Source organism: Oryctolagus cuniculus, chromosome 8 (assembly GCF_051225735.1).
Source record: "Oryctolagus cuniculus isolate XC-2025 breed Fujian yellow rabbit chromosome 8, ASM5122573v1, whole genome shotgun sequence".
NCBI lineage: Eukaryota > Metazoa > Chordata > Mammalia > Lagomorpha > Leporidae > Oryctolagus > Oryctolagus cuniculus.
In genome coordinates this window covers 109,916,870-109,926,020 of record NC_142874.1, presented here as the reverse complement: position 1 = coordinate 109,926,020, position 9,151 = coordinate 109,916,870, and the positions used below count along the sequence as shown (strand labels likewise).

Genomic DNA, 9,151 nt, shown 5'->3' with positions numbered 1-9,151 from the left:
AAAAAAGAAATTTGTATCCAAAAGAAACTAATTTTTAATCCATTTTCCCACAAACTCTTTGAAGTACCCTCTAATAGTGACAAAGTTTGTAGCTCTGGAAATGATGAAATGCAGTCAGGTTTGGAATCAATTTGCAAACAAAGGCAAATGAATTTGCTGTTAGATTCAGTGTAAGCAGTGAGGGAGGGAGGACTGAAGAAGAATTCACATGTTGTGGGCCCAAACATATATTGAGTGGACAACAGCACCATTTACTGCTGGATGGAAGGACTGTGAAAAAACAGGAGTTAATTTTGCATTCATTTTTCATTTTTTTGATGGAGAATTAAGAGAAACCTTGTTAGGTTAGAGAAACCCAAATGAAAAGGTTGAAGAAGCAATCAGATGTATGATTTTTTCAGGATAACACCTCAGCAGCGGTATCAGTAAAAATTTAGGGGCTATCTGCACATAGATGGTATGTAAAGTCATGGGATTAAACAGGAAATGTAACGAGGGCAAATCAGAGGGCTGAAAACAACTCTAGAGTACTCCAACATTTAGAGAGGTGCTAAAGAAATGGGACTGGCAAACCTAATCGCAATTTGGGAAAGTTAATGGACCCAAACACAAGCCAAGAGCAATAAAATAGGATAGGCAGAAGATGTGGCTAAAAATACAGGTAGAAGGTAGAATAATGACACAGTTCTTGTTGACTGCGTCTATTTTTCTCTATGAAATTCAAGACCAAGTCATCAGCTGAGAGTAAGAGGGAATAAGCAATGTTTGAGACTGGAGAAGAGGTGTGAAATAGTCATCCAGGGAGGATGAAAGCAAGTTTATTAGAAAACTGAAATAGGGTTTTTCTGACAGTGCTCATTGATTTTGGATTCTGGGATTGTAAATCTGAACCAAGGCCAGTCAATCATGGTCAGATGCTCTGCTGTAGGCCAGGATATGCAGAAAATTGGGCTTAAGCAGGGCTACAGTTTGCAGGTACATGCATGGAGGCAGAGAGGCTAAAGAGTTTAGCGAAGCAATGTGTAGGATGCCCAAACCTAGAATATAAGTTTGTAAAAAGAAGACTGCAGACAATAAAGTGTTATTAATAGAGAAAGCATTTGAGGGCCAATACGTAATAAGTCTTTAAGAAGTAGAATTACCACAGGGAGAGTATTCAAAGTTAGGAGTTAGCAGGCTGGGAGAATAATGAGATGTGGGAGACGGGGTAATTGTCAGGAATATAGGCTTGTCTATTACTAAATACACACTTTAAGAAGGCAGGGCAAGGTGGAGAGAGGAGATTCTTGGGGATAAGAAAGTCAAGGAACTGAGAAGTTAGCACAGCGCCAAGAGAAATCAAAGAGTGAAAGAAATGAACTATTGTTATAGTCATCCAAGCAGTGAGAAGGAACAACTCGAAGGCACCTTGAGGTGGGTGATGGTAAACCCTGAATTCATGAGCTTCCAGAGAACAAAAGGCTCATCAGGAAGAGGAGAGGGAAATTTGGAGGTAAGAGGCCATCAAGTCACCTCAAGGACCGGAAGTTCATGTGAAGTACAAGAGAAACAGCTGTCTCTGAAAGGACTGCAGAGAAAGTGGTAACAGTAAAAGCCAGCGTCGTTAGGCACAAAGTTGGGCATGAGAGACTAGGGAATGGCCACCAAACCCGCCTCCAGGGGAGAAACCAGTGACTCTGCTATCTGCCCCAGCCCACCAAGACCACCCACTTCATGGTTTAGCTTCTGGTTTAATTGTTCTGATAAAATGGGAACTCAGCCAAACCAGAAAAGTCTAGTTCATGGTGCATGTGGAACGAAACTCAGATTGACATTAGAGTGACCTTGCTTCATTATATGATCATTATCATACAATTAGCATGTGGTTTTCCCTCCCCCATCCCTAGTGGGCATTCCCAATGCATACTGGGAAGTGGGCAGAGCAAAGAGTCCAAAGACACGCAACTTCCAGAAGAGAAGTCAATCAAAAATGCCAATTATGAGCATGATGGCCACGTCACATCAACATCCCTCATACTTTAGCCTCACTCAGGAAGAAAGGAGGCCATGTTTTTTCTCAATTGGCTCATTCCCTTGGAATGTGCTTTAATAAACTTCGCTTTACTATCCCTACTTTTGTCTCACTGTCCCATAAGTCATTAGCCTGCCAGTGGAAAGAACCAAGCCCAAGGCAGCCCCATAACAGTGTTACTTAAACAAGAACGAGACAAACACAACCAGATGAGGAGTAGGGGACATGGGCAGTGCACTTACGATGGCCCATGGGTTCCCTAGGGCGGAGGGCGTGAGGCTGGATGGACAGGACGGGGCAGGAGACAGGGTTAGAAGAAGAGAAGGACTGTCTTTCAAATGATGTAATCTGGGAAGCCAGTCTTTTAATAGACGAAACGTTTAAGGTAAAGAGAGATGTTAAATTTGTTGGAAATAGCCCTGGGAATCCTCTAGTCCTCTACTTGTGCCACTGAGGAGAGACACTGGCCTTCTGGAGCACTCAATTGCTCAAGACACAGCCAGAAGAGATGAAGAAGTCCCTTCTGCTGCACTGGCTGTCCCTTTGTGTATGAATGTTTTAACCTCTCATCAAAAAGACCAAGGACTATGCTGAAAACTCAATAAGGCAGTTACCTGAGAGGCTGAAATAAAAGAAATGCTTCAGGAAAGTTCCTGGGCACTATTGCTGTTTTCTGTCTCCTTTTTTCCCCTTAAAGATCTCTATCTATCTATCTATCTATTTATCGAAGAGTTAGAGAGTTCTTCCACCTGCTGGTCCACTCCCCAAATGACTTCAACAGCCAGAGCTGGACCAGATCAAAGTTTGGAGCCTGGAACTCCATTCAGGTCTCCCAGGTGGGTGACAGGGGCCCAAGCACTTGAGCCATCTTCTGCTGCTTTCTCAGGACTTTAGTAGGGAGCTGGAACAAAAACAGAGCAGCTGGGACTCGAACCTACACCTATATGGGATGTCGGCATTGCATGTAAGGCTTAACCCACTATACCACAATATCAGCCTCTCTGTCTTGTTTTTAATACTCCTTTTCTTTTTTTTTAACTTTTAAAAACTTCTGGTTCATCAGAGAGACAGAGTTATCTTCCATCGACTGGCTCATTCCCCAAATACTCACAACAGAGCCAGGGTTGGGTCAGGCCCAAGTCAGGATCCCAGAACTCAGTATGGGTCTCTCACATGGGTGGCAGGGAACCAAGGACTTAAGCCAAGTTTTACTGACTCCTAGAATATACATTAGAAGGAGCCTGGGGGCCAGTGCTGTGGCGTGGTGGGTAAAGCCATCGCCTGCAGTGCTGGCATCCCATATGGGCACCAGTTCAAGTCCCGGCTGCCCCACTTCTAATCCAGCTCTCTGCTATGGCCTGTGAAAGCAGTATAAGATGTTCCAATTCTTTGGGCCTCTGCACCCACGCGGGAGTCCCAGAGGAAGCTCCTGGCTCCTGGCTTCGGATTGGCGCGGCTCCGGTCATTGCGGCCAATTGGGGAGTGAAGACCTCTCTCTCTGACTCTCTGCCTCTCCTTCTCTCTCTGTGTAACTCTGACTTTCAAATAAATAAATAAATAAATATCTAAAAAAAAGAAGGAGGAGGAGCCTGGACTCAAATCAGGCACTCTAATATGGGATGTAGGTGTCCCAAGCAGCAAGCTAAGGGCTGAACCAAATGCCCAACCCCCATCCCTGGCTTTTTAAATGTACAAATTGATATAATTGGTGTTTTTAAAAGGAGTGGGGAGGAGGAGGAAATGGAAAGAACAAGCCCTCTGAAGGCACAAGGTTGTTCTTCCCCACTTGTCAGTCTGGGATGACCTTGGGCTCCATCCTGTATCTAGTCTGACCCAGCTGCTGTTAATTTTCTGGACACTGATCACTGCTCATAGCTAAAATCTTTAAATTCTCAGATGAAAAAATAAGCATTAAAAACCTGTTAAATTTGAGGAGGCAGAGGCATAAACGAATTAGTAACATAAAGAAAAAGAACTAAACAAAGATACCGTGTGACTATTTTGATTAAGGAAGTAATTTCCTTTAATAAAAAATTAAACTGACCATTAGTTCTATGTGTTTTAAGAAACCTGATGAGAGTTCCTGTATTTATATCAAACAAATTAGCTTTCCAAATGTAAAGGTCAGTCATTTTAATAGTTGATTTTTTTTACTTTTTCCAATTATCAGAGCAACACATGTGGAAAATAAGAAATAATAAAGTGCCATTATGGTAATGTTATAACGTATTACAGAAAAGCAAGAAAGAAGTCTCTTGGGAAATTCGATAAATAGGTAGCTTAATGAAATGAATATTATACTGTGTTACTGTCTAGGCAATATTTATTTTAATTTGGAAATGGGAAAATTAGCTCTAAAGAAGTTTATTTTCTAAAGATATTTTACCCAAATAACTAAATTTATAGTGATACGTGTTCATCCAGATGTTCTAAGAGCTGCAAATCCCACCATATGCCCGGCACACACTTGGAATCCAAATGAACCAATGCTCTCCGCTCAGGCCCAGGTTGGCCCTCAACCCTCTGGAGTGGAGAGGTAAGTTGATGACCCTCAAACTAACCCCTCCATGAGTTAGAAAGAACCTGATATCCCTAACATTGGAAAAAGAGGGAATAACAGAATGTTCCCATTGTAGCAAACATACTTAATTCTTTTCATGTACAAACCACAGAGAGGAATTTTTGAAAACATATGTCATTAGTTAGAAAGATTTTTGTCTTTGGGCATCAAGCCAAACATGTCTCTCACAAGCCAAATTTACTAAATTTCAATCAACACTCAACATCCGCAAGCAATTGGCCACCTAGTCTGTGAAGTAAATTTGGGTAGATTCTTTGTTTTAAAATTCAGATACTTCATGACCTTCTCAAGGAGACCGATAAAAGTTCAAGTAATTAAGACTGTGTGATTGCAATAGATTGAAGACATTCTATATATTATCTATATATTATCTTAACTGGTCTGCAAGTGAGTCAATGTTATTGCTAGGTTAGAAAAATCAAATGGAATAATGAATATGAATTGACTGTTTAAGGGAAGAATCCTACTCAAGCTATGGGAAGTAGTGGGTATTTTAAGTTTATACCCTCAAAGTAGCTAAGGAAATTCAGGCCTTGTGTGAACAAGAACTAGACTTGAAAAGACTATGTCACTATGACACTTTTCCATCACACAGCAGCCACATATGTATTAGCTTGGCCCTTACCTCTTTCCTCTATTCCCTCTTTCTCTGTGATTACATGTAACAAATAAGGCCACGACTCAGAGGTTTGCCTGAGCTCATGAGACGAGTGACTATCATTGATTGTTTCAATCTCTTAGGATCCACAATTCCAGGTTTAGTGTAGGTCATACATCCAATGCTGCTCCAATCAGCTATGGTATAGAGAATGAATTCACATGATATATGGGGCTACACCTTCCAGGGATTAGAGGAAGGCAGATCCCAAGATTATAGGAAGAGAGAAGACTGTTAGCATCTCAACCGCAAAGGCCTTTGTGGTCCCACATGTTGTAGCTTCTGTACTTGGGCAGTTCCCAGCATACCACATTTGTCAGTGATTAGTCCATGGGTGAAAATTCAGTGCTGGCAAACAACCTTGGCATTGCCTTTGGGGACACCAGTATTAAAAGACTGCACAATACAACTACAAGTTAATCAAGATATGAGAGGTATAGAAGGCTCTCTTTGGGTCTCTTGCTAGTGCTATGAAATTCTCATATTCCCTACAGTTATGTCAGTGGAAAGTCAAACATCCAAACACTTCAAATCACTCTTCTTAAAAACAAAAAAGAAAAGAATACATAGTTTTGCTGCCAGCAGAAGAGAGTATACACAGTTGCTGTTGGTGTGTGCAGAATAAAAATAGATAGGTGTAGATTCCTATATCCATCCTGACTACGTCTCCTCAGCCCCTGAGCTCAGGTTTCCTTTCTATCATTCTGAAGTCCATATTATCTTTCAAGTACCAAAATATTTCAACATTTAATTCAAGACAATTTTCATTTTCCTAGCTCTCTTGGTATCTGCTGTTCTTGACTATTCTAGAACAAAGGTCTTTTCTGATTTCTATCTAGATCTTCACACAGATCCCAGAGTTCTTTGGGAGCCATTATTCAGAGTCCAGAGCCACCTTTCTGCACAGTCAACCAACCAGCATGTTATTTATTACCATTCCTGTTCACTGGTGGAAGTAAACATTTTATTACCAACAATGATACTAGGAGTAACTAAGCCCCTGATTGCTGGTTTGGATAATTATTACAATAGAGGAAAATTTAGTTTTTCTCCTTAATTTATCAGTATTCAGTCTAATCAGGTCAATGTCATAATAAGTGGCTGTGAAAATATTTTTTGTAGTAATCTCGGCTTTACATTCTACTCCTCTTTTAAATATACAACCAATGGAGGCTCGCCATATTGTGCGGCGGCGCCGGCGGCCGCGGCGGCTGGGGCGCGATTCTCGCTGCGGCCGCGGCCCGCAGAGCCCGGGCGGGGGCGGGAGCCGCCATGTCTCAGGCTGTGCAGACAAATGGAACTCAGCCATTAAGCAAGACATGGGAACTCAGTTTATATGAACTACAACGAACACCTCAGGAGGCAATAACAGATGGCTTGGAAATCGTGGTGTCACCCAGAAGTCTCCATAGCGAGTTGATGTGTCCGATCTGTTTGGACATGCTGAAGAACACCATGACCACCAAGGAGTGCTTGCACCGTTTCTGCGCGGACTGCATCATCACGGCCCTGAGAAGCGGCAACAAAGAATGTCCCATCTGTCGGAAAAAGCTAGTTTCCAAAAGATCACTCAGGCCAGATCCGAACTTTGATGCTCTCATCAGCAAAATTTATCCGAGTCGTGATGAATATGAAGCGCATCAGGAGAGAGTCTTAGCCAGGATCAACAAGCACAACAATCAGCAAGCCCTGAGTCACAGCATCGAGGAGGGACTGAAGATCCAGGCCATGAACAGATTACAGCGAGGCAAGAAACAGCAGATCGAAAATGGTAGCGGAGCAGAAGATAACGGCGACAGTTCGCACTGCAGTAACGCATCCACCCACAGCAACCAGGAAGCAGGCCCTAGTAACAAACGGACCAAAACCTCTGATGATTCTGGCCTCGAGCTGGATAACAACAATGCATCAGTGGCCATCGATCCAGTGCTGGATGGGGCTAGTGAAATCGAGCTAGTGTTCAGGCCTCATCCCACGCTTATGGAAAAGGATGACAGTGCACAGACAAGACACATAAAAACTTCAGGTAATGCCACTGTTGATCACTTATCCAAGTATCTGGCTGTAAGGTTAGCTTTAGAAGAACTTCGAAGCAAAGGAGAATCAAACCAGATGAACCTGGATACAGCCAGTGAGAAGCAGTATACCATCTACATCGCAACAGCCAGTGGCCAGTTCACTGTCTTAAATGGCTCTTTTTCTCTGGAATTGGTCAGCGAGAAGTACTGGAAAGTGAACAAGCCCATGGAACTTTATTATGCACCCACAAAGGAGCACAAATGAGCTTTTAAAACCAATTCCGAGACGGAACTTTTTTATAGCCCAGTTCTTTCATATTAAAGCTGTACCATCATTGCTTCTGAGGACAGATATTGGATTGTTCAGTTTCCTTTCTGAGCCAGACTCGCTTACACTGGGAGAATCTTTCCCCCTTAATTTAAGATTTCCTTTTGGAAGGGACTGCCATTATTCAGTACTTTTTCTTTTAAAAAGACATCTAAGTTGTGTGCTTTCACAGAGCGTGGTTCCATTTTGGAGCAACTTTTTTACCCAGGAAGTTTGATAGTTTTCTGTATTCTTCAGATTCAGTTGGTCTTCTTTTCCCCACTCCTTTCACAAGTTTCTTAGGCCTATAGAATGTTAAATAATATGTATTCTGACTTTTTCCCCCGAAGTCTTGTATATTTATAGTTTTCTATATAAACTAGAGAATCTTCATGAAGACCAAGGCTCAAATTTACTGTGCTTAAAAACAATTCTCATAGGATTATTATTTTCATGGTATTTTCTTCCATAATTCATTTTAAAAAGATGTTCTTTATGAACTTACTGTCCATTGTAATGCAATGTTATTTTTCCCCCTTATATTTTGGAATTTCTGGTCCTGGGGAAGAGAATCAAACAAAATCTTAGGTTCTATGAGAACTTGGTTCAATGACAGATTTCACTGAAGAAAGACAAATTAAATTGGTAGTAATATGTAGTCTTCAAGTGTTTATTTAAGATTTTTTTTTTGGTATTCTGTCACTTCAGTTCTTTTATTATGTATGTTTGATGTTTTTCCTGTTAAAATACCAGAGATGTGGAGATATTTTGCACTTTAGCCTTGATGGAAAGTACAAGATACGTTGAAAGCTTCCCTAATTGTTTTCTTACCTGTAGCCACGTGAGTTTTAAGAATAACATGGCACATAGAACTAACAGTCGGAGTGTGCTTCTCTTTGAGAAGTGTGTTTAGCATTTTGGGCTGCCGTTTCAGCATATAAATCTGGTGCTCTGCTAATACACCGTCGAAGCAGGTTCATGGAGCGGGAGCCCTGTGCTGGATATGCAGAGGCAGGTAATTCTGCAGCAGTGTCAGCCGGTCAGTCCTTTTGTTCTGCTTCAGCTTTGTTACGGAGCTTATTGTTGGGTGTCCATACAGCGTGATTCTCACAGGTCAGACATCAGATTGACTTGTGTGTTCATGTCCATCCCTGCCCTGACTCTAGGCACGTTTCTGAGTTCGTATTATCATAGTGTTCATGAAGACACATCAACCCAAAGGGTGTCTGACAGGACACAGACCTCCAGCACCACTGTTCCTAAGGCTGTCTGGTCGCTGCGAAGAATCACCTGTCTGGTGTGACAGAATGTGTTCCATCTTCAGCCCAGTATGAAAACTTAAAGGCTTATTCAATTTTTTACCATTTTATTGAAAATATATAAAACCTGTTTTTACAGTTTTTTTGGTAATGTGCCATGAAATTTGAAAACTACCAAAAATCAAGGGAACTTTTATATTCAATTCTTTTTCTGGTGTAATGTTAAGTTGTATAGATTATTAATGCATGTCCACTGAATATAACCCTGGTTTTGTGATAAAACTGCTTAGATTTTATTGGTGACATATTAGATTAGT

At 41.5% G+C, this 9,151-nt stretch overlaps 1 pseudogene across 1 annotated transcript; it reads left to right on the top strand.

Moving 5' to 3' along the window:
• Positions 1–6,424: 6,424 nt before the first annotated feature.
• On the top strand, positions 6,425–8,232 carry LOC103350763 (E3 ubiquitin-protein ligase RING2 pseudogene; annotated as a pseudogene). Its single transcript, XR_016212060.1, has one exon. The product of XR_016212060.1 is annotated as an E3 ubiquitin-protein ligase RING2 pseudogene (transcript).
• Positions 8,233–9,151: the final 919 nt, after the last annotated feature.